Genomic DNA, 27014 nt, shown 5'->3' on the forward strand with positions numbered 1-27014 from the left:
TAAGGAGGTAGTGCTTGAAAAATTAATTGGATTGAAGGTTAATAAATCCTCTGGACCAGATGAGCTACAAAGGAAGTTGGTGGGATTTTATGATCTCGTTCATACCAAAATTGTAAAATTCCACCTGAGATCAATGGACCTTCCCATTATCTGCCCCTCACCTGCTCTAATTCCCATGGCAAGCAGGGAGGTAAAATTGCAGCCAGTGAATGCATTGGTGGTTATCTTTCAAAATTCTATAGATTCTGGAAACATTCCTGCAGACTGGGAAGAAACAAATGTAACACCCTATATAGCAAGTAAGGGTGAGAGGAAACGGAGAACTATAAACCTGTTAGTCTGACATCAGTAGCAGGGAAAATGTTAAACTCTAATAAAAAATATGTGATAACTAAACACTTGAAACATAATGAACTGATTGGGGAGTGTCAACATGAAAAGACAAATCTGTTGAAATTTTTTGAGGATGTTAGTAGTAGAACAGATAAAAGGGGATTAGTGATTGTGGTTTATTTGGATTTTCAAAAGGCTTCTGATAAGGTCCGACACATAAGGTCCGAGTTTGGTAACAAAATTAGAGCACATGGGATTGAGGGTAGTATACTGCCAGGGATTAAGAATTGGTTAGCTGACGGAAAACAGAGAGTAGGAATAAACATGTCATTCTCAGTACGGCAGGCTGTTACTTCTGTGGTAGCACAAGGCTCAGTGCTGGAGTCACAGCACTGAGGAAGAACATGTGTACAATTGTGTCAAAAGTAGTTGGTACCATTTATTAGTGAAAATTATGTTTCCTTTTTATTTCCAGGAAGCAGGACAAAAATTGAATGAAGAATGACAGCATGAGGGACCTCAGCTTTTAACGAGGGAAGTCTAAGAACTAGTTGAGGATTGGATTTCTAATTTCTGGCACACACATCCTGCAGCTAGTGTAACATATATCTCCGCAAGGTCAGGGAGCTGGGATAGCTAATATTATCAATCTTGTTTTGCAATCAGGGTGAATCCTATTCCTTAAAAGGTGCGTGGGTGTAGATTCCTTGCGCTGCTGATTTGCTTATCCTATCCGACGGCTTAACGAAATGCTTTGCGCTACTGAAGAAGTGCGTGGTGCATTATTCAAATGAACCCTTGGCACACTTTCTTGTCAACGTGCCAAAAAAGCTCAGAGTGGCACCTGGGAGGGAATGGAACAGTGTGAAAGCTGTGGCCTTTGGATCACCAGCGATGAAAATAAATTTATAGACGGAATCCTTACCTCACCCCGTCAAGCGATGGATGCTATAAATATTTAAAGTTGATATTAAGGTAATTTATTATGTGTCACCAGCACTCATCAGAGAAGTAAGGCATTGGCAGGATGGTGCTTTAATGAAAACCTAATGGGCTTAGCACCATCTGGCTCCTCTAGACAATGCCTTTGACCTCCCCTTCATGGTACACTGCAGTGTGGATGAAGTGAGATGTTTGCAAAGAACAGAACAAGAAAAGTGCATTTGCACTGTCAGATCTCACATCCCAGATTGATATCACCCTCATGATTGTTTCATTCCATTCCTTGTGACACTTTACTCTGTTGTCCGGACTGTTCTTGACAACAAATGCATTCTTTTTTTGCAACATAAACACAATATAGATTTCTCCTTATTGCCTTAATATGAAGCAGGACAGGCCTGACTTTTCTTACACTCACAAGTGATGTAACCTATGAGGGAGACTTGAAGTCTTCTTAAAAAAAAATCAAAGTATTTGAGATAATTCATTAAATTACTGAGGGCAGCACAGTGGCACAGTGGTTAGCGCTGCTGCCTCACAGCGCCAGGGACCCTGGTTTGATTCCCGGCTTGGGTCACTGTCTGTGCAGAGTCTGCACATTCTCCCTGTGTCTGTGTGGGTTTTCTCCAGGTGCTCCGGTTTCCTCCCACAGTCTGAAAGATGTGCTAGTTAGGTATATTTGGCCATGCTAAATTCTCCCTCAGTGTGGGCGACTAGGGGACTCTCACAGTAACTTCACTGCAGTATTAATGTCAGCTTATTTGTGACACTAATAAATAAAGTTCAAACTTCATACTTATTCAAAACAAATCACATAACTATATGCCCTTTCTCTCTAAATGCTCTCTGTGTACTGGTGCGATATGAAATGAATTAATATTTTATAAGTTAGTGTCTGAAAGACAGATTGTTTGAATTATTTTCATTTACCACAATAAAAATTCATTACATGAGAACTAACATAAAGTATCGTTTGTTCCTAAAGGAATTAGGTTCAAGCGACTTAAGCTTCAAACATTGCCTAACCTGTATTCACAGTCAAAAGTCTTATAACACCAGGTTAAAGTCCAACAGGTTTATTTGATAACAAAAGCCACCAGCTTTCAGTGCACTTGCTGCCCCTTATTTAGGTGAGTCAAGTGCTCCAAAAGCTGGTGGCTTTTGCAACCAAATAAACCTGTTGGACTTTAACCTGGTGTTGTGAGACTTCTTGTTGTGTTTACCCCACACCAATGCTGGCATCGCCACTTCATGACTACCATTAACCTGTATTCAACAGAGGTTACTGAGTGTAAGACTACACAGGAACGCATCAGAGATCCAGATGGCATCACAAGGATAGAGATAGAGTATTTGGTGAACTGGCGCAGCAACAATAATCTCTCTCTCCATGTCAACAAAATGAAGAAGATTGTCACCCACTTCAGGAAGTATAAAGGAGAACATACCCCTATCTACATGAATAGGGATGAAGTAGAAGGGGATGAAAACTTCAAGTTCTTAGGCGTCCAGATCACCAACAACCTGTCCTTGTCACCCCATGCCAACACTATAGTTAAGAAAACCCACCAATGCCTCTATTTTTTCAGGAGACTAAGGAAATTTGGCATGTCAGCTACGACTCTCACCAAATTTTACAGATGCTCCATAGAAAGAATTCTTTCTGGTTGTATCACAGCTTGTTTTGGCTCCCGCTCTGCCCAAGACCACAAGGAGCTTCAGTGTAGCCAAATCCATCACGCAAATCAGCCTCCTGTAGCCAAACAGGCCATCTAAAATGGCGTTTTGTAAAGCACTCTGGGATAACCGGGCAAGAAACTAAACCGACAGGCTGCAGTTTAAAGACAGGGACAAACAGGCTGCAACCCTGATGAGTGAATACACAGGATATGGGCCATCTCCAGGATGAAAGAGACTTTCTGATCACACTGGGTTGTGTGCCAGACGTAAAGGCACCGTGAATCCTTATTTAGGAGGAAGGTATGTGGCCTATGTGCCTACAACACCTACAGGCATGGCCGCCAGGGACACACCCAGAGATCAGTGTGGTAGCACCTGATTGGACTCTTATCGATCAGGGTGATCAAGTCCTGATCGATTGATTGGCAATGGCCAAAAAAAGGGCGTGAAGCCAAATGGGGTATAAAGGATGCTGCACAACCAGGAATCGCTCTCTCTCTCTCTCTCTGATCCCACGAACGAGCTACAACAATGGTGAACATCGCCAGCAAGAGGAGAGCCACCACACCTGAGAAGGAAGAAAGAGAGACTACAGCCAGAATGCCAGACCAGAGCAAAGGACCAAACTACACAGACAACTACCAAGACTAGCACACAGATAAAGGCCAGTATCTGTTTGGGTATTTGTCAGTCACACAAAGTTAAGTCAAGGTCTTGTATTGTACTTGAATTCTAGCATTTCTGTAAGATAACTTATTGTTGGTCGGGTGGGTGATTATTGATTGTGTGGGTTTAATTAAATATTGTTTGTACTAATAAGACGTCTACTCAAAGTTATTTGTCCATCGTATAAGGGTTAAAACAGGCTTTTTTTTACAACACTCCCATCCATTGGCTCTATCTACACTTCCCATTGTCTCAGCAAAGCAACCAGCATAATCAAGGACCCCACGCACCCCAGACATTCTCCCTTTCATCTTCTTCTGTCAGGAAAAGGATGCAAAAGTCTGAGGTCGCGTACCAACTGACTCAAGAACAGCTTCTTCCCTGCTGCTGTCAAACTTTTGAATGGACCTACCTTGCATTAAGTTGATCTTTCTCAACACTCTAGCTATGACTATAACACTACATTCCACACTCTCTCGTTTCCTTCCCTGTGAACGATATGTTTTATCTGCTAGCATTCAAGAAACAATACTTTTCACCGTATGTTAATACATGTGAAAATAATAAATCAAATCAAATCAAATCAAGGAGTGACACTTGAGTGGTTAATCTTTAAATCATCACAGCCTTGAAGTACATGCCAAATATTCCAAATTGTTATAAAAAAAATTATAAAAAAAGCAGTAAGCTTTGATTCCTGACCATTGCTGGCTTAGTTTACCTCAGACAGGTAACACTTGATGCACTGGGTGGGTTTTTACGGCCTCATTAGTCCCAAAACTGTAAAATCCCGCCCGAGGTCAACGGATCTTTCCATGGTCTGTCCCTCACTTGCTCCGATTCCTGCAGGCGGGACAGTAAAATTCCGGTTTTATTCATCCGTGGGACATGGGCATCGCTGGCTGGCTAGCATTTATTGCCCATCCCTAATTGCCCTTGAAGGGCATTTGAGGGCCAACCACATTGCTGTGTCTCTGGAGCCACATGTAGGCCAGACTGGATCAGGGTGGCAGGACATCCCTAAAGGAAACTATGTTTCATTCTCTCCTGGGACTAAAAAAGGGAATCCAATCGGGGGGGGCGGGTGTGTGATTCTCCAGCCCTGCGCGCTCATGCGCAGATCATGCTGGGGCTGCTTGGGGTTGAAGAATCATGGGTGGGGCGTGGGGGGTTCTCATAGCACATTCAGTGCTGGGTAGAACCCCCTTTCAAAATTCTTCCCTCCCTGGTGCCCCAGTGTAATCTGGTTCCTATCCAGCAATGACGTGGACAAGATTAACCTGTTTAAATCTAATATGCTGGCTGGAATTCTCCAGCCTTGTCTGCGACTGGAATTCTCCGGTCCCGCTGCAGTAAATGTAGTTTTGGCCAAGTGTTGAGTTCTCCATTCTGGCTGGTGGGGAGAATGTGATTCCATGTCAGTTATGTCAGTTTGAAGTTGGATTCTCCAAGCTCCAATTTATTCTCCAATCCTGGAAGGCAGCATGAACCTGCCGCCAATCACTACTGGCTACCAAAAACAGGAAACCAGCCGTGATGTCCTTGCTGGGGGCTTGGAGACCCCTGAAGCGGGGTTGAAGCCCCTGAGTGAATGGGGCAATGGCTGGGGGTGCCCTGTTGGCACTGCCAAGGCGACAGGGTAGCACTGGCAAGGAGCAGGGGCCTGAAATGGGAGCCTGAAAGAGGTGGAGCCCTTAGGCGACTCCATACCGGGGTATCACTAACTTGTTGGGGGGCATGCCCCAATGCCAATGAGGATGGGGTGGGAGGTGGATCACCATCGTGCTTGTGTGATGTGAGGGGTGGGGGTGACCCAGATATTTAATGATGGCAGGAGTCAACGGTTTGGGGTGTTCTCCATATCTGCGAAAGTTGCAATATCTATGGGGAATGAGGACCCTTAACTTACTTTTGAGATTGGGGCGCCCTTTAAAAAGTCTGTGAGGAACCAGTCTTACCAGATTTTATAAATCCCAACTCCAAATAAAATTCTAAATGTGGGACAGTCCAGTGAGAAACTATCCCGGCTCCAAAAGTTTTTCTAAATCCAGTTGAATGATGAAATACTTTGCCCCAAACCACTCAGCGGGAATCTCATCGGTTTTCCCACTGGAGACAATACTTTGAAACTTTTGGGAAGAACTTTTCGGTTCCTGAATGTGGATGTGAGTGTGTGAAAGTCAAGTGAGAACAAATTAAGTTCCCCTGTGATGACCTTCCTGGCTGAATAATTATTGCCCTTGTTTTGTCATGAAGAATGCCTACAGTGCTACGGATTGTCAACATCCATTGAGCTTATGACCCCAAGTATGGGACAATTCTTTCCGGAGAAAAGGGGAGAAAATTGGAGGAAAAATGGAAATAAAAGAATGAATTTTACTTAATTGACAAAGAAAAATTAGACATAACAGCAATGAATAAATGGGTGGAATTCCCCAGCCGTTCATCCCTCACTGTCACTGCCAGCGAGAACAGAGATTTTGGGACTCAGCCAAATCCCCGTTCACTGCAGCGGGATCGGAGAATCCCAGCCGCGGGTGAGATTGGAGAATTCCAGCCTGAAATCTTGATTCAATTAAAAATAAATCTGAATGTGCCACCTGCCATGACCACTGTGGTATTGTAGCCAGCTAATAGTGAATTGGCTTTCTCCCTGACAGTATAATCCAGAGACTGTCTTGGAGATATCAGACGGTAATAATTAGATACAGTGTGGTAATACTCTCATTAGTAGCTTCGGGCCTTTTGAATTTCAGAGCCCATTCATTATGTGATATTGCACATTTAAAAGCTTCACTAACTTTCCCCTGTTGCAATGTATATTCTCAAGATGGAAGAGTGCATTCTTAAATCATAACGCTCCAGCCCATTTGACACGAATGACTGACAGAAATTAAATAGTAAATGTCAACACCCACATTACTTATGTTCTGCTTGTTGCACATTTTGTGATGTATTTCAATGACTTTTCCTTCCCTCCCTTTTGCGAGATGGAAGAAAATGATCGATGGAGATCATGGTTTCTAAGTATTTATAGACGTCTCTCACTAATGGCTATGACCTTGACTGCAAGGCACAATGCACGACTGAAAGCCATACAAGACAGGCGGTGTTGTAAGCTAATGCCAAGGGTAACATGTTAGAATGTGCAGTACAGCCAAGGTATTTCATGTTCTCAGAATACAAAGCAGGGCTCACAACAAAGGTCAGCAAACTTTTCTCCACGTAGTCTCTTCAGTATCATCCAAGCTGCAAATGCACCTTTTCCTCTCCCGATCTGCACAGTCGCTGCCGCTTATACCCTTTGTAATTCACCCAGCAGAAGGTGAATCATAGAATCCCTACAGTGCAGAAGGAGGCCATTAGGCCCATCTGCGCTGACAACAATCCCACTCCAAAATTATCCCCACAACCCCACACATTTACCCTGCTAATCGCTCTAACCTACACATCCCAGGACACTATGGGTAATTTAGCATGGTCAATCAACCTCTACCGCACATCTTTGGACTGTGGGAGAAAACAGGAGCGCCCAGAGGAAACCCACGCAGACACAGGGAGAATGTGCAAACTCCACACAGACCCAGGTGACCCAAATCGGGAATCAAACTCGGGCCCCTGGAGCTGTGAGGCAGCAATGCTAACCACTGTGCCACTGTGCTGCCCACCCCCCAGCTGACACCGCTCCCCAACCTGACTTGCAGATCAGATTGCATCTAGCTGTTTTTTATATTATTGTCCTGACAAGGCAAAGTTACCAAGCTGTTTGTGTTCCATAAGGACACATGTTCCAAACTTGTGGTCCATAGGCTATTCAGCCCTCAAAACTGTCCCAGCATTCAAATAAACGATGCCTCATCTGCATCTTAACTAATCTACTCACCTTGGTACTCTAAGTGCTTTTGGCTATCACATCTATCAATCTCAGTTTTAAAATTTTCAATTGACCTAACCTGAACAGTATTCTGCTGGCCATGGATTTCCAGATTTTGAGTATTGCGATAAAAAAGAGACAAGCTGAAGTTTTTTTGTCTTGCACTCATCAGGACATTACGAAAAAATACCAGTGTGAGGGGTAAACAGCAACTTATACTGTGTGAAAAAAGAATGATGGTTCGTTGGCAAATGGACTCTGATTTGTCAAAGTGTTGGCATGTAGAATGCACCAATTGATGGTGACTGACAGATAACTGCCAAGCATTATTTGAAATTTAAACCAGGTAGCTGAATCTGCTTGGTTAAGGCATTGTCCAAGGGAATGAATCAGCGAATGGCTGCCACTTACTTTGCTCAGCTGAAACAGGCGCAACGTGCATACCTGTTCTTTCTGTTGGCAAAGAACAGGGCTTTGTGTGTTAATATATGTGGCTTCTAACGCATGCAAATGCGCCACACTGGGAACATAATTGACAATCATAAATTGAATATCAGCGTAATCCTTAGCACACTGAGGATTATTTAGCGAATGTTGTTTAATAGTGGAATCACATCTAATATTGGACCCAGCAGTCAGAAGCCTCCGACCTCACTTGTGGCCGGGTTGTGCACTAAATTCTCTGTTCTCACTGGTGGGGCATATGATGAGACTGCAGAATTTTGCCTGTGTTTTGAGTTTTGCAGGCATGGGCTGGCTGGCTACAGTCTGTAACTTACCTATTGCATATTTCCACTGGCCTTTTAATGAAGAGGTCCTTGCTGATATCACCCTATTCCATCTCCTTGAGAGAAAAAGAAAGGAAATGGAATGGCTACAACTGAAGAGTGAACGTTGACATGGGGCTAATAAATGGATGGACAATTCCTGTGCTGTAATTTCTATGGAAGTTTGACCTCGCTTTATGTATCGGTTGAAGAAATACACCAAACTGTAATGTTAGATGTCAGGATGACCTTTAAGTGTAATATCACAGCTTCCCAATTATCACAAGATGCTACTTCTCTGCTTTAGAATGGTAAATAAATAATGGCTGTAATCATCTGATCTTGCATGCCCTGCTGTCGCTGCCAGCGAGAATGGAGAATTTGGTGTTCAGTTAAACTTTTATTCACTGCAGCAGGACTGGAGAATCCTATCCACGGGTGAGGTCGGAGAATCCGCCCAACAATGGTCAGACATAAAAGAGCCTCCTACAAGCTTCATCGTCAATTGAATTCAGGAACCCGGTCTGTCGCATGTCCACTATGACTCTCACCAACTTTTACAGATGCGCCATAGAAAGCATCTTTTCTGGACGTGTCACAACTTGGTATGGCTCCTTCTGTGATCAAGGCCACAAGGAACTACAAAGGGACATGGATGAAGCTCAGGCCATCACGCAAACCACCCTCTGAACGCTGGCCTCCAACTGATCCCATCTGCAGAATGGTAGCAGGACACCCAACACCCATCAATTGCCCCTAGGCCCCATCCACAATATTCCTGGCGGGTTGGGAGATACTACCGGGCCTGGAGAATTCAGCCATGGACCCGATAATGACTCTGCATGGTGACCCAAGCTGGAAATTGAACCTGGGTCCCTGGCGGTGTGAGACAACAGTGGCAGGGTGGCACGGTAGCACAATGGTTAGCACTGCTGCTTCACAGCTCCAGGGACCTGGGTTCGATTCCCGGCTCGGGTCACTGTCTGTGTGGAGCTTGCATATTCTCCTTGTGTCTGCGTGGGTTTCCTCCGGGTGCCCCGGTTTCCTCCTACAGTCCAAAGATGTGCGGGTTAGCTTGATTGGCTATGCTAAATTTCCCCTTAGTGTCCTGAGATGCTTAGATTAGCGGGATTGGGGTAAAATATGTGGGGATATGGGGGTAGGGCCTGGGTGGGATTGTGGTCAGTGCAGACTCGATGGGCCAAAGGACCTCTTTCTGCACAGTAGGGCTCTATGATTAAAAATAGATTTAAATCACTTACTTTGTCGTCCCATTGGTTTCGAGCGTGATCCTGACTGCGCTTGCTCTCTGGCCGTGGGAGACGTGTATGCATCGGGAATGCTTGCGCCAATCCTGTGAAGTGGCCGGCACACGCATCTCCCAACCCAACACGGCAAAAAAGCTGCACGTCAGGAAGGGAGAATCGGGCCCAAGATCTAGATTAATTGCTTATCCTGAATACACATGCATTGGCCTCACTTTAGGCCTTGTTTACATATTTGCTGACAGAGTTGCCTTGTGGTTGTTGCTGTGACTTAATTTTCCATGCCAGCATCTGCAGTTTTTAACTACGTTTAGCTGTAGTTTCACAAGTTCTAGCAACCCCTTGGTGCTTTATTTGAAGTGAGCATCTTTAATCTTGCAGAACAAAGTGAATTAAATATTTAGCTGCAGCTGGAATTACAACTTAACTTCCACATCAGGGAGTGGATAAGAGACAGGTGGAGCAAAAGATAGGAACAATTCCATTGTCAAAGAACAGTAAAAGTGGCTTCTCTTGAAATGATTTAATCATAGAATTCCTGCAGTGCAGAAGGATACCATTTAGCCCATTGAGCCTGCAAAGACTCTTACCCAGGCACACCCCCTAACTCCATGAATTTACCCCACTGACTTATATATCTTGGGACACTTAGGGGCAATTTAACATGGCCAGTTAATCTAACCTGCACATCTGTGGGCTGTGGGAGGGACTGGAGCACCTAAAAGAAGCCCACAGAGACACGGGGAGAATGTGCAAACTCCACACAGACAGTCCAGAATTGAAACCAGCTGTGAGGCTGAAGTGATACCTACTCTGCTACTGTGCCACCTCGTTTTTCTTGCTTCGCCCATCACAATACCAGTTGTCGTGATAACTCGCCCTTCAGTATTTAACATCATGAATAAATTTAACACTAATTATATTTCTAACTTTATGAATTTACAGTGTGGATAACAAGCAGTCAGTAATTATGGTGTGATCACTTCTAGTAACTCATTAAAGGAAAATCTATTACTGCACTCAATAGCCATCCAATGTCACTGTTACCAAAACAATAGAAAGTGAGGATTTGCATGGAACATGTCTTAATAGCACAAAACATTCTTTCACAAGAGACAAGAACATCCACTTTTCAATTTCAGCTCACCAATTTGGGCAGGTAGGAGGAAGGAGAACTAAATTTTGTTTTTGCCAGGAAAGAGTTTTTCTAATGAGGTCTCAATATATATGCTAACAGTTTAATATCTACAGTGTAGATCCTGTCAGCTAAAAACAGTGTGAGGAATTGTACAATGTCATTTGCTCTGCATCTTGATAACTGTAATATTGCAGCCCTGATCTGTGAGCTGTGAAAAAGTTGTCCAAGCACTCAACTCTTGCTTACGTTGACCAACAGTATTTCTGCTCAACACTTTTACATTTCTTCTCCTGCCTTTAAATCCCTCCGTGGCTGTGTAGCATCATTTTAATCTCACTTGGCTTGTTCCCCTCATTCTGCCAAACGTTAACAGTGGCTGGAATTCTCCGGTACTGTTGGCCCCTTTGCCAGCGAGGATGGCGAATTTGGCGCTCAGTCAAATCTCCATTTACTGCAGAGGGGACTGAAGAACCCCAGCCATGGGCGAGGTCGGAGAACTCCGACCAGTGGGTCCCTTCTCTTTCTCCTTGCCATTAGGCGCATGTTGTTGATGCGCCGAAATGGATGGAAGAAACAACACCCCCCCCACCCCAGGCCCCCACTCAGTGGCCTGTCATTGACCAGCAGCAGGATTTTCCATTCTGCCTCTGTAAAGGGGGTTTCCCACTGCTCACCCCCTCCACCGCTGGGGGATGTGGCGGGGTAATCGGTGTCGGCGGGACTGGAAGACTCTACTGGGCGGGACAGCTGGACAATCCCAGTTTTGACTCCAAAAGAAGCAGGGCTGCACATTCCAGTGAATGGAACATTTCCAAAGGAAACCCAATAGAAGTGATTAAAAACATACAGACAAAACACGGCTTTTTCCATTTACATCTGCTTTTTTATGACGTGGGAAGTATTTTATTTTTCAGGTTGTTGAGTTTTCTAATGAGGTTTTTTAATTTTCATCAAGCGAATGCTGGGGGCTGGATTTTCACAATGGGATGGGAAACAGGATTGATTCTGAATCCCAGGCCTAGCTCTCATGGATGAGTGGGGGGAAGGAGAGATCAGGAAGAGCCACACTTTGGGAATTTCACCCTTTAATTGTCATGGTAACGGGTTCACTGTCAACTACGGATGGGCCATTTGGCCCATCAAGTCTGCCCTGACTCTCGACAGGGATTCTTACCTATGCCCTCTCCCCTACCCTATTGCCGTGTCCTTACACATTCCCCATGACTAATCCATCTAACCTTCACATCTTGGGACAGTAAACAGACAATTTAGCATGGCCAATCCACCTAGCTTGTATACCTTTGGAGTGCGAGAGGGAACTGGAGCACCCGGAGGAAACCCACGCTGACACAGGGAGAATGTGCAAGCTCCACACAGAAGAAGAGAGAGTCGAGAGAGGGATTAAATAGAAATCTCAATTCTGCCACATTTGTTCCACATCATTTTGTGATTGAGTGAAACTGTAATCTTTTCCAGGCCATATGGATTATCGGAGCCTGGGATACTTACAGCTGTGCTGAGCATTTTTGAGCTGTTTTTATTTCTGGATGAGAAGCTTTTCGATGAACAGTAATCCACTTTTGTAAAGTGTTAATTTTACATTAATTGGACAAAAATTGCTGCAACACCCACATAAAAAAAACTTTCAGATATTTCAAAATGCTGGCCGTCATTTTGCCTTAAAGGGGAATGAATGTTTATTCCAAGATTCCTCCACTGGAAATAAAGTTATCCTGATTAAAATACTGACGGGGCGACAATGGCCTGGTGGTTTTATCACAAGACTATTAATCCAGAACCTCAGCAAATGTTCTGGGGACCTGGGATCAAATCCTGCCATGGCAGATGGTGGAATTTGAATTCAATTAAAGAAATCTAGAATTAAGAATCTACCGATGACCTTGAAACCATTGCCGATTGTTGGAAAAGCCCATCTCCTTACCTGGCCTGGCCTACACAAGACTCCAGAGTCACAGCAATGTGGTTGACTCTCAACTGCCCTCTGAACAAGGGCAACTAAGGATGGGCAATAAATGCAGACCGGCTAGTGACGCCCATGTCCCACGAGTGAATAAAAAAATTGGCTTATAGAGTTAATCTGAAAGCTGGTAAATATGGGAACCACAACAGCAACTGATTGGGGGAGGATTTCATCTCTGCATTGTGGGTTGAGTTTTGTTGGTGCTGTAAGAGCAACCTAGAAAATTAGGATTTCAGTGCAGTAAAACTGGATAACCCCCACTGGGAGACCTAACCCAGATTGTGTGGCAATCAGGATATTAACTGCCTGGCATCAGGACTTTAAGGGTGGGGACCCTGCCTCCAAGAACTGTTGGCCGATGGGAGGGCCATTCATTCTCAGTAACACCACCGCAACTGATGGCCACTGATGGGACTGCGCCCTCTGCTGAGAGTAGGCCCTGGATCTTATCCTGGAACAAGATAAGTGGAGTGAGGGGTCCCAGGGCCTTAGGGGAGGGGGAGGTTGATGAGGAGTGAGCTGGGGAGGGGGTCATTGACTGGGATGGGGGGGGGGGAGGTGGAGTAGCAATATGGGCTCACCCTTTCTGATTGGGTCCTTGCCTGGATCATAAAGAGCCTAGTCAGAATGCTCCCACTAGCCAAATCTGCAGGGTGTCCCAGACCCCCTTCTCTTCCCCCCCAATCCTTATTTTATTGGTTAGTTTCACCACATTGTGGAGGATGTCCCCCCCCACCCCACTTCTGGCACTGGTAGAATTCCAGTGGTGACCACAGTCATTGTGGGGAGGCTGCCCTTCACCTTCCTGACTACATTGCGGGACATTGGGAAGGCAACAGGCCTTTGGCTGATCAGGTCACCCTCTCCACCCCCTATGCCTTTCCTTCAGGTTCTGTGGCCCATCCATCTCCCACCCCCACTTCCTCCCACCTCACTCCCAGGGACCCCATTAAACTCCAGCCTTCATGTGATTATCATGAATAGGCTCTCGATTATTTCTAAGTATATTATTCAGAGGGAATCTTCAGCTGTGTTGAGAACTGAAAAAAAATTGTACAGCTAGTTTTGTCTGTCAGTCCTACCAGCAGTGAGTCTCAAGAAAAATAAAAGTTTCCAGGACAACAGGAAGCCATTCGGCCCATTTTGTCCACTGTAGTTCTTTGATGCAGCAAACCAGAACCATTTTGCCCTGCTCACTTCCCCTGTATCTTGTATCCCGTGCTTCAGGCATTTTTCTCCTAAAAGGTGCATTCTGCCTGAACTCCAGCCTCTGGCAAAACATTCCATGTTTCAACATGTCTCCCCCCATTTTCTTGGTATTTTATATTGGTGGCTCCTCACCACTGACTCCCCAGATGGTAAGGGTTTTTGGATCATTCCCATTGACTTACTAAAATCTTTCGTAAATACAGAAACCTTGGATTAAAATTTCTAATAGACTTTTCTGCCTCAATGGAGGCTATCTCAGTTACTTCAGATCTCTCCTCTATACCCTTATCCTGGGAGCTCAAATCAAAAATTCTAGCCCTTACAAATGTGAGGTAATGCATTTTGGAAGGTCTAATACAGATGGTAAATATACAGTAAATGGCAGAACCCTTAAGAGTATTGATAGGCAGAGGGATCTGGTGTACAGGTACACAGGTCATTGAAAGTGGCAATGCAGTTAGAGAAGGTAGTCAAGAAGGCATACGGCATGCTTGCCTTTATCAGCTGGGGTATTGAGTTCCAAAATTGACAAGTCATGTTGCAGCTTTATAGAACCTTAATTAGGCCGCATTTAGAATATAGGGTTCAATTCTGGTCGCCACGCTACCAGAAGGATGTGGAGTCTTTGGAGAGGGTACAGCAAATATTTATCAGGATGTTGCCTGGTATGGAAGGCATTAGCTATGAGGAGAGGTTGGAGAAGCTTGGTTTGTTCTCACTGGAACGATGGAGGCTGAAGGGTGACCTGATAGAAGTCTACATGATCATGAGAGGCATGGACAGAGTGGGTAGTCAGAAGCTTTTTCACAGGGTGGAAGAATCAATTACTGGGGGTATAAGTTTAAGGTGTGAGGAGTAAAGTTTAAAGGAGATGCACGAGGTAAGTTTGTTATGCAGAAGGTGGTGGGTTCCTGGAACTTGCTGCCGGGGAGAGGGTTTAGAACCAGTGGGGTAAGGGGCATCTTGACAAATACATGAATCGGATGGGAATAGAGGGATATGGCCCTGGAAGAGTAGGGGGTTTTATTTCAGTCGGGCAGCATGGTCGGTGCAGGCTTGGAGGGCCGAAGGGCCTGTTCCAGTGTTGTAATATTCTTTGTTCTTTGCCTTTTGTTCTAACCATTCAAGCAAGTGGTCAGAAAACAAAGCGCTGTGTGTGCCTGAATTTTTGATTTGCGCTGTTGCTGAATGAGGTTCTCACTGGTAGCTTGAATGCAGACAATAAATATTAAATATTTCCGTGCACTGTGCATTAAAAAGTGACAGCGGATTTTTAAAAATTTAGATCCAATATGAATGAAAAATGCTTGGCTTTACTCATAGAGCAGACTGTGATTAGTATCGTAAAATAACCTGTGTTTACAGGAACTATTTACTGACATAAAGTGATCCACTATTTTGTCTTGGGTCTGTGTGGAATCTGCACGTTCTCCCTATGTCTGCATGGGTTTCCTCCGGGTGCTCCGGTTTCCTCCCACAGTCTGAAAGACGTGCTGGTTAGGTGCATTGGCCAAGCTAAATTGTCCCTCAGTGTATCTGGCCAGGCGCCAGAGTGCGGTGACGGGGGGATTTTCATAGTAACTTCATTGCAGTGTGAATGTAAGCCTGCTTTTGACACCAATAAATAAGTAAGAATAAAATATAAGGAGGCAAGATATATTCAGGATTGCCAATCTTATCAGATTTCGTGTCGAAAACAATGGAGACATTGCTGGAGACTGCAACTGTTTCTGTTTTGTCTCATGCGTCTCTGATGGTACGCATTTGCCAAATTCTAGTTGTGATTAAGGGGGAATAATTTCTTTGGGCATTAGATGTAGCAGATGTGTTGGATGCATGCTAATACATAGTAACATTGTTTGTGCTAAAAAGGCATTTGTTCATTTTGTTATATTCAGCAAATTATTTATGTCAGATTTAAATACATTACATTCATATGTAGCGACGATATATGACCTCTACCACTTAGAAGGGCAAAAACACCAGGTCCGTGGGGACGCTACCACATGTGATTTCTTCTCCAAGGCATACACCACCCTGACGAGGAATTATGGCTGGAGTTCTCTGATGTCGTACATGCCACCACTGTTGCCAACGAGACCGGAAAATTTTGGCATTCAGCCAAATCTCCATTCACAGCAGTGAGACTGGAGAATCCCAGCCATAGGTGAGGTTGGAGAATCCCAGCCTATGTCGCCATTCCTTCATTGCCATTGGGTCGAAATCCTGGAACTCCTTTTCTAACAGCACTGTGGGTGTACGTATGCCAGACAGACTGCAGTGGTTCAGACAGCTCGCCACCACTTTCTCAAGGATAATTAGGGATGGGCAACAAATTCCAGCCTCTTCCAGCAATGCTCAAATCCCATGAAAGGATAGAAGGAAACACTATTTGGGGCTTGCAAAAGACAAATTGAAAACTAACAGAAGGGCTTGGTGCTAAATTCTTATCCTTACCCTTGAAGATGTACGTGGTGCCCATTCAACCTGAGTTTGACAGCAGGAGAAAGGATAGAGAATTGTGTAAAATTATCAGCGTACAGACAATCAGGCAATCAGATGAGACTTAATGAATAGACTGGCAAACAGAATGAAGCAAAAGCGAAAGCGGTCCTGACGGGGAAGTGCTTCATCTGCTGGAAGCATTCATTTGAACATTCAGAGAACATGTTCTCATTAATGTCAAAGTCACAAGTTATTCCTGTGCCATATCTGCGGATGAGATGACAGAGCTGTTGAATGTCTCCAAGTTGTGTTACAATGTTAATGTTGTTCTGCGAATGAGTATACACAAAGGCTCATCCTGTTGCTATGAGAACCATCCAAGTTTACCCATTTTGCTGGCGTTCAACCTATTAACATGAAATAATCAAAGTTTACTTTTCTGATGCAGGTTTTAGAGACATGCTTCAGATGCAGTTTCTGTGGTTAGGAGCAGGAGATCAGACAAAACAGGAACGTGGAGCAGAAATGGGTGTACAGTTTTGGGATTCCCCCCCATTCTGCCTCAGTATCAGCCCCTCTGTCCCTCATGACATCAAAGATGTTCCATGACAAAACTTCTGATGGAGACTAACAATTGTCAACCATTCTATAAGGTTGTATCAACATTTTTCAGCAATGTGCTAATAGCATTGATTCTTTGTTTCCACAAAACAATAAAAACAGCAGTATCATACCTTTCAAACTGCTCTGCTGAGGATTTTGCTTCAGCTTTTGCACATGCTCTCTCTGAATTAAATGTGGCAATGTCTGATAAGCGTTCCTTTATATCGTCAATGTTCAGTTGGAAAGCCAGTACAGCATCTGCGCGAGTGGACCATCTGAAGTCACAAATTCTTTTGACCATCTATTTGCCTGCTCCAAGTGCGATTGCAGCATATTCCACCGATGAGTGGAAACCAAATAAAAAGTACACAAGTTTTGAACAAAGTCAAAGTGTTTGGCTGCCTCACAGGATTCAGCTGCTGCATTGTAGATTAAATTCAAGGAGTGACTGGAACATGGGATGAATAACGCACAGGGGCTTGCATTGTTCAGTCTTGCTTGGTGGCCCTGAATATTTTCCGTCCACACTTGCGGCATTATTGAAGCTTTGCTTCTGACAATTTTTGATGTCTAAAACCTAAATTTGCAATGATTTCCAAAACAGTGGTGCCCAGGCGGTGTGGGATTATAGTTGGACAGAACAGAGAAATCACTCTACAACTTCACATCGCTGGTCACATATTTGAAAATTAATATTAATTCGTCCACATCACTCACATCTGGTGTTGAAAATACTATTACGGAATATTATTTTTTGCTTCATTAGTGAATTGGTTTTTGAGGCGTTCTGCCATTATAATCATATAGCCATCGTTGATTCTCTGTGTTAAAATGTTGGTCTTCCCCGAGCCACAATTTTGATAGCTTTTTAAATGCCATTTGAGAAACTCATCAAATTCAACGAGATATTAAAGACAGGCTGAAAAGAATTACCTTTTTAACTTGACACTGATAACTCATCGGATGGGATTTTATGGCCTTGCTTAAGCGAGACTAGAAATTCCCACCAGAGGTCAATGAATATTTCCATTCTCTGCCCCTCGCCTGCTCCAATTCTGTAGCAGGCGAGGCAGTAGAATTCTGGTGATCATGTCCTCTTAAAGAAAATCCCAAGGAAGACAGCCGTTTAACTGTGGCGACAACACATCTCAATACCATCCCCCAGTAAGAATGCTCCTTTACAATACATCTCAACACCAAACCCCAGTAAGAACACTCCTTTATAACAGAGCCAATAATGCAGAATCAATTCTTCCAGGTGATTTACATCTTTGGACAAACCACACAGAGCTTTAATATGAGCTTTGGAAGTTTTATGATCGGCAACACCTCTTCCAACATTTCTCCAGTTTGAGTGCCCATTGATGAATACTTGTTTCTCTTTACGAGGGTCAGGGATTAATCTGCAGACATAATAGTCGACTGCTTTAGAGGTTCCTGAAAAAACTCAACTAATTTCTCCTTTCCATCATGACATTTCTGTTCACACTCAGAAAATGGGACACGTGATGACTTCTAAACTGCTTTTGGCTTCCCACAGCAAACTCTTCAATCAGATTTTCCACATATCCTACGCTCTCTGGTCTGTTTACTACAAAATATTTGATCACACCCAGTGGAACAGATTTAGGCCATAAGGCAATGTCTTCAGGGTAGGTTTCTTCCCTTGCATCAGCTGCAGAATGAGCTTAAGCAGTATCTTGCTATTCTCTTCCCATTTCAGAGTCCCCTTCTTCTTGTGCTTGAACATCTTGTTCAATCTTTTCTGGCGATGCGCTATCTTTGGAAATTGGTAAGTCAAAGTCATCAGATAATTCACCCATACTTTAGGTGGGTGAGGATTAATGTGCAGTTTGTGCGCTGCTCAATACCACAAACTTTCTAAAGTAAAATGATACAGTGTCTTTTTGCCTAGCTGCATCGTCTTGCCTTGTCTGCATTTTTCTGCACTTTAGACTGCCAGATTGATAGTATCACTTCATTTTGATTGGTCTTTCTTTATTTTAGCAAATGCAGTTTCTGAAAGATCAGGCTTTTTTTGCCTATCAGCAAATTCAGAGCTCTCAGGCTCTGATTGGTGTCCCAGCCAGCATGGGTTCCTTCCCTATCAGCCCCCCCCACTGAATGGTCAGGGCTTTGTTCCCAGGTACAATGTCTGCCTCTGAACAGGAGTAGGCCGGACATCCTCTGGTGCATGTTGCTTTCGAGTAAGCTAAGTGGCTCATTTTTACATCAAGTCCATTTTTCCACGCTATCCCTTGATTCTGTGGCGTCCAAAGATCTGCTATCTCCATCCTGAATGCACTCAAAAACAGACTATCCATCGACCTCTGGGCTAGATGACGTCAAAGATGAGTAACTCATGATGGCTGACCACTTATTCTGAGACTATATAATTCCTAGCTCCAGGCTCTTGAGCCAGCGAAAACAGCCTCTTGTCCTCTTATGGCCTAATTAAGGCCTTGAAGAATTTCATACATTTCAATGAGATTCCTTCCCATTCTTCTGAACTCCAGAGATCTTTGATCTGCTCAAATTCTCCTCATAGGATAGTGCTGTCAACATTGGAATCAATCTCATGGACCTTTGTCATACCCCCTCGAAGGCAAGTGGAATAGAACTCCCCCTCCAACACTACGGAGCAATTTAGCTCAGTCAATCAACCTAACCCACACATCTTTGGACTGAAGTGTACAAAGAAGTATACCCTTCTTTATACAGAGATCAAAAACTGTACATAGTACAGGTAACAAATTTAAAAATCTGAGTGTAACATTCTGCTCCTGTTTGTAGCTAATGGATAAATCTAACTAGTATGCGCAGCAAACATTAAGACTCAATTTTCCTTTTAATGTAAATGTCATGAGTAAATCACTTGAAATTGATACAGAGAACACTGCAGCTAATCTTAATCATTCTAACCTATCTAAGCGGAACAAGGAAAACAATGCTGAAATTTGGGAGGTTTTATGTTGGGCTAAAAATTCAATCGGCCCTGAAAGCATATTTGGGGTTTGTAATGTGTGATTAATCTGTGCCTGTTAAAGGCAATGCAGGCAGCACACAAGCTTTGTGCTATTTGCTTGCTTAAATGATAAGTGATGTGTAGCCCAGCAGTAAATGTGCTATTGAGTGGCTGCCTGCCTCAGTAGGGGGTGGGGGGCAGGGGTGTCAATTTTGTGCAAAGTTAGCACCACTTAAAGTGAACCTGAACTACATAAAGCCAGGATGCTGCACTTTAAAAGGAGGTGTACTCTGCTGAAGCAGGCACGAGCAGTTCTTGGAGACAGTACTTGACCTACGGAAGGGCAAAGTGTGTGAGGCTGAGGTCCAACTCAGTATATGAGGTTTTGAGTCATGCTTGATAGAGAATGTTGGTGGACAAGTGATGGTTGGTGTGATGAACAGTGTGTCAGGCTAGTTCATTTGTAAGGGCATAGCATTGAAGGTGAAAATTCCCTTGAGTTCATTTAGCTTCTGTTGGCACAGCACCCAATTCCTTGAGAACAAACCGAGTTTATCCAGCCTCTCCTCAGGGTATTAGCTATGAGGAGAGGTTGGATAAACTTGGTTTCTTCTCACTGGAACATCAGAGGTTGAGGGATGACATATTAGAGTTCTGCAAGATTATGACTGGCATGGAAAGATGTGTCACATGGTAGAGAGCACTCTCCAGGATTTTGTGTTGCCAAGTTGGCACAGGAGGTGGAGAGAAAAGAGATTTTCTTCCCATGGGCAAGAGCTGAGAAAGGAATGGTGGGCGGGGAGGCAGATAGCCACAGAGGTCAATGCCAACAGCATCAAGGAACAAAAAAAAAAGGAAAGTACAGCACAAGAACACACCCTTCGGCCCTCCAAACCTGCGTCGATCATGATGCTGCCTAAACTAAAACTGTGTGCACTTACGGAGTCCGTATCGTTCCATGCCCATCCTATTCATGTAGTCATCTAATTGCCCTTTAAATGCCACGATTGTACCTGCTCTCACCACCTCCCCAGGCAGCGTGTTCCAGACATTCACCACCCTCTGTGTAAAAAACTTGCCTCACACATCTCCTCTAAACTTTTCCCCACGCACCTTAAACCTACGTCCCCTAGTACTTGACTTTTCTACTCTAGGAAAGAGCATCTGACTATCCACTCTTTCCATGCCAGTCATAATCTTGCAGAAAGAGTGGGGGGGAGAAGAAATAAAATGTAGAGAACAGTAAAAAAAAGGAATGAAAATGAAGGGAGTTGAAGTGGGACCATTTGAAATTGTTGAATTTGATGTTGAGTTTGGAAGGCTGTAAAGTGCCTAGCCAGAAGATGAGATTTGCATTGAGCTTCACTGGAACATTGCAGAAAGCCAAGGACAGACATATGGGCATGGGGCATTGTGTGTTAAAATGGCAAAGCAATGGGAAGATCAGGGTCCTGATTGTTCATAGACTGAAGGTGCTCAGCAAAGTGATCACCCAGTCTACAAGTGGTCTCTCCTGCTGATAGTCCCACTCCCAATCCTCTTCCTCCTCGTCCAAACAACTCACTCTTTTATTTATTGACTCTGCTGCATCTGACACCTATGCTACAGCCCAAAGGGAACTACAATTGTAGCACTCCTGACTAAGAGTAGGTGGTGTGCCCAGAGCACCCCATGCAACATCACTCACTGCAATCTTTACCAATTGACTCCGCTAAGCACCAAGCACTTCCACAACTGAAGAGACAACTACCAACTTTCATGGCAATCCCCTTCTAAAGCAGATAGTCAGTTTGATTCCTTTGTTTCCTCAGCCCTTGTGTGTTAAATAGCAGTTGAACCTGTTATATAGATGACACTGCACCATGGCGACATGGGGCAACATTGTTTATTGTTTCACTTTACTTTCTTCAAATTTTTCATGTTTCTTCTGTGAACATATATTTAATCAATGTCAGAATCTTGTGATGATATATTTTTTCTTTATCATCATTGATTGTTTGAATGTGATTCTTGGTGAACAAGCATTGTACCGACAATATGTGTCTGAATGGATGATAGCATTTGAGTTGAATTGAGTTGAACTAACCTTTAAAATGCTGATAATCCCTTTAAATAGTGCTGGTGGGCAGGGCTGCTTCCTGTTGCTGAACCCATTTTGAGCTATGCATTAGCTAGAGTTGAAGAAGTTAGAAATAACAACAATGGCATCAAATTAACGTTTCATACACACTGGAATAAAGATGTGCCTCCTCTGCATATTTCCAGTATGTTATATATTTAAGTGACTGCAGATTGTGTTAAGAGCTGTTTGATGATGATATCATTAGGATGTTGCACAGGCTGCTGTGTTAACTTCAGTTTGTGCTCTGTTACAGGCCACAGGTCTTGCAAAAAAGAAATTTGTTATTAGGTTGAATCTACGTGTGCAAACTACATCTTTTCTTTTTGTTTAAAACCCCCAACCCTTAACGTAGTTAGGACATTATACAATGCATGCTCCTAACAGACCATTGTCTTCACCACAATGATGTTCGATACATGGCATACTGGAAGTGAGCTGCCATTTTGTTAGCCAAGCAACACACATTGCACTATAACTATGGGCTGTACAGAACACAATTTTGCTGCCATTGCATGTCTGGATTCTGAATCGGGGTTTACCACTTCTGCTTCAGGACTGAAACCGTCTGAACAAAATGTTTAACGGAGAACAACTCACTCCAAACTTCTCAAGGCTGAAAGGATTAAAAGGCAGATCCAGTAAGATTAGGAGCCAGAACTACTCTTCCTGATCATGATATTGAGTGACATGCTTTTGAAATGTCAAGCTCACAATGCCCTGACTGCACAGAGTTCACCAATGAACAGGGAAACATTTCCATGACGTTTCCTATTCATTGCCGCACTGCAGAATTTGACAAGCTGAAACAAAACTTTTGATCAATCCCATACGCAACAGCTTTTATGCATTCCCCCACCATTGGAAATATGAATATATTTTTATGCCACTTCAGGAAATACCCTCTGTTTTCACTCACACATACACACAGCAAAAAATCTGCTCCGACTGAAGTTTATGGCTGAAGTTAGGGGAGGGGGTGGGAGTGGGGGGGGGGAAACGGGTCTTTCTTTCCGACAGGGTTTTGTTGGTCATTAGCTGCATCTGGACGCGTGCCAAGCAGGCTGGCATCGTTGAGCTTCTGAGCTTGTTGCCTTCACAGAACTGAAAGTGAAAACAGTAAACAGCGCGTAGGGCCGCCTTGATTTCAGCACTGACAAATAGCTGGAGTAGGAGTTGGACCAAAATAGACATTTCTAAAAGGCCATCTGTCATTGTCTGTTGGACATTACATTTTGTGATTCAAATATCATCCAAGCCATTTGACAGGCTAATCATTAACATCATAAAATACATATGGAGGAAGTTGGAGAAGTTGCAATGTGTCTATTAAAAAAAAATCTTTCTCTCCAGGAAAGTTAGAAACTTCTATCTGGTGTGGATTCTGAGACATTACAATCTAAAATCAGCCGCTGAACGCAAACCGATTATCAGAACCCAGATGGTGTGGACTTTGAAACAGAAATTGATTTCCCTCTCTCCCTACAATAATCCAACATCATAATTTACTTTTTTCCGCATCGCTTCCTTACAGCAAACTGCTGTTTAAGTTAATTGCAAATCAGAGGGGAGATGAATGGGAATGTTTTCTAACACTGTGGTTTCCCATGTGCTGGACTGCGCTGGCTGAAAGGGCAGTGGAAGAAGATTCAATGGTAACTTTCAAAGAGAATTGGTAATACATATTTGAGAAGGAAAAAAATAATTGCAGAGCTAAAGATAGCGAAGTGGGATTAATTGGACAGCTCTTTCAAAGTGCTGGCATGGGCATTTCCTTCTTCTATGCTGCGGAATTGTATGAATATTGTAAATGCTGTCCTTAGAAATAAAGAGAGGTGGATAGTTCCAGTGTGTTTAGGATGAGAGAGTGTGAGTACATTTAATGAGATGTGGTGAGGTGCGCTCACAGCGATGTTATTTGCAGACATCGTGGCTGGAGTTTTCCAGCTGCGCTCGCCCCAAGGCTGGAAAATCCTTTCCAAAGTCAATGGATCTTTGCAAGTCCCGCTTGCATTCCCGTGGCAGGCGGGACAGGAAAACTCCGCACTGTATCTCAGTCCAGGGAATAGGTGGAAAATAATAAAGTATCTACTCCCCCATTCCTTGTGTTAAAAGTATGTGCTTGGGCAACTTGTTCATGTAACTCTTGGCACTTATGAAAAAAAACCACTGAAAGCAAATTAGAATAAAAAATGGGCAGATGTATTAAAAGAAATGGGGCTCAGCATCCCCAACCTGAGAAAACATTTCTCAGAGCAGTGGAGAAACAGAGGTCAGGCAGTCTTTTCTGGTCCAAAATCCGTCTCTGCTAATCTGAAATCTTTTACTGAGTGCCATTAGGATTCATATCGGAAATTGGGCAGCAATTTAGAGGGTTACAATCCCTAGCATTTGAACATTGTCTGGATCCATATTTCTAGAGAGAAGTTCATGTCTGTGGAAGAAAAACCCTTTGAAATGGAGCCAATCCTGTGCAGAATCTCAGAGACCATGGCCTCGAAATAATGCTGTGGAACACTTGGGTTGGCACGCCAACATGTTCACCTGAGGCTATTCCATTCAGCTATTTTTTTGACCTCGTTCTAAAAGGGGTAACACCTCCTCTAAAATAGTACAGAGGAATTTCACATGGCCTATTGGTAACTGAGGGATTAGTTTTAGGGCTCACGCAAATATAGACCTCAGCATTTTGAAAATCATGTTGTAGTCAAATCTCAGTTACAACGTCAGTTTATCCTATAGAATAAGGATACATCTTTACTATATACTGCATTGTGACACAACATTAAGAGGGCACAATGCCAGTTCTGATGAAGATTCATTGCCATCAAATATTGGGCTGATGTCATCATGGACTTTAGGACACCAATGTAGAATTAAAAGTAAAATCTGAGACCGCACTTATCATTAGTGGGACCAGCTCAGCGATGTTACTGTGAGCAACTTCTTAACTGGCCACCTGTATATCTACCTTCTAATTAAGAATATGGGGTGGTCTCCTGATGTTAATGACCCAAGATTTAAGATTAAGATTATTTATTACTCACAGGTAGATGTACATTAACACTGCAATGAACTTACTGTGAAAATCCCCTAGTCACTACAATCCAGCACCTGTTTGGGTACGCTGAGGGAGAATTTAGCGTGGCCAATGCATCTAACCAGTCTTTCGTGGACTTTGGGAGGAAACCAGAGCACTTGGAGGAAACCTCCGCAGACATGGGGAGAATGTTCAAACTCCACACAGACAGTGACCCAAGCTGGGAATCGAACCTGGGTCCCTGGCGCTTTGAGGGAGCAGTGCTAACCACTGTGCCACCGTACTGCCCATAAAAAGGGGGCCTGGGAAGAAATTGGGACCACCTCTTGGCGTCATGAATCTACACAACAGTCCCAGGTTCAAAGATATAGGGACAAGATGAGAAGCAGAGGGAATCTGAACAACATCACGAAGAGAGGTGGTCACTGCTGAGGTGGAAAAGAGACTTAGGCACTAAAACAGATTTAAAATTCCCGGCGCTAAGGCTTGGAAAGCGGGGAAAACCAATGGGATCATGAATTTGGCTCTCCTGATTGCGACCTCCTCTTTGGTCCATCCAATTTTACATTGTGGCTCCCTGTGCCTGAACCAGTGTTGAGACAGATTTATGTATTGCACAGGCACACCAGTATCTGGTAACTATCTCTGTCACTGCATTTGTGGGAAGGTGATGGTCTCATGGTATTATCCAGAAACTCAGCTAATGCTGTGGGGACCCAGGTTCAAATCCTGCCATGGCAGGTCATGGAATTTGAATTCAATAACAAAAAAATCTGGAATTAAGAATCAACTGATGACCATGAAACCATTGTGGATTGTTAGAATAATGCATTTGGTTCACTTCGTTGCTTTGGGAAGGAAACTTGCTGTCCTTACCTGGTCTGGCCTACATGTGACCCCAGAGTTACAGCAATGTGGTTGACTTTCAATTGCCCTCCAAGGGCAACTAGGGATGTGCAATGAATGTTGGCCAGCCAGCGGCGCCCATGTCCTACGAATGAATTAAAAAAAACAACTTGCTAAACAATTGAATTCCAACACACTGCTACTACAGAATATTTATCCTCAACTTATCTTCTTACTGTACAGTTATGATGGTCACCTGAACTGGAGCCTAGCGTAGTCCCCTGCTGTACATGCTAATTCGACTTGGATGTGGAAATACATAGCAGGACAGGAATGTTGCAAGTGAGGCAAATTATGGAGGAAGAAATGCCAAGTTAAACACTGTCTGGGGAATAGGAATTTTGTAAGAATTTATTGAATAGTTGTAAAGGTGTTGGAGTTAACAGTTCATTTAACATTGAGGAGGTTATTTAAAACTGCCAAGAGAATATAAGAACATAGGAACATGAGTTTGTTTCACCATTCAAGCAGATTGTGATTGACCCGAATCTCAACTCCCTTTATCCGTCTTATTTCAAGATCCTTTGTTACTCGTACTCAACAGAAATGCTACCATAACAGTTCTTAATTACACGTTCAAAGGTTACTCATTTATAAGCAGGAAGTTATGAAGAAGCGTCATGGGCTTAGATCCCCCACCTTGCTAATACAAAATAATTAAATATTTTAATCAATTATTCTTGTCACTCAGAAATCATTTTACAATTTAACTGGATGGAATAAGAACTGAAATTACAATTAGCACAACAGTGAAATTATGTGTTCTTTTTTGCTATTATGTGCCTGGATAGTTAGAACATAGAATAGTACAGCACATTACAAGCCCTTTAGCCCTCGATGTTGTGTCGAGCTATGTCCGAACCCAAGATCAAGCTATCCCACTCCCAGTTATGTTTGCCACTGCACCATTGGTCTTATTTTTATCAGTTACTAATGTTTTTTTTATTCATTTGTGGGACGTGGGCATCACTGGTTGGGCCAGCATTTATTGTCTGCTGCTAGTTGCTCTTGGAGGGCAGTTGACAGCCAGCCATATTGCTGTGGCTCTGGCGTCATATGAAGGCCAGACAGGGTAAAGACG

Source organism: Carcharhinus amblyrhynchos, chromosome 22 (assembly GCF_965287045.1).
Source record: "Carcharhinus amblyrhynchos chromosome 22, sCarAmb.v2.hapA, whole genome shotgun sequence".
In the NCBI taxonomy this organism is placed as follows: Eukaryota; Metazoa; Chordata; class Chondrichthyes; order Carcharhiniformes; family Carcharhinidae; genus Carcharhinus; species Carcharhinus amblyrhynchos.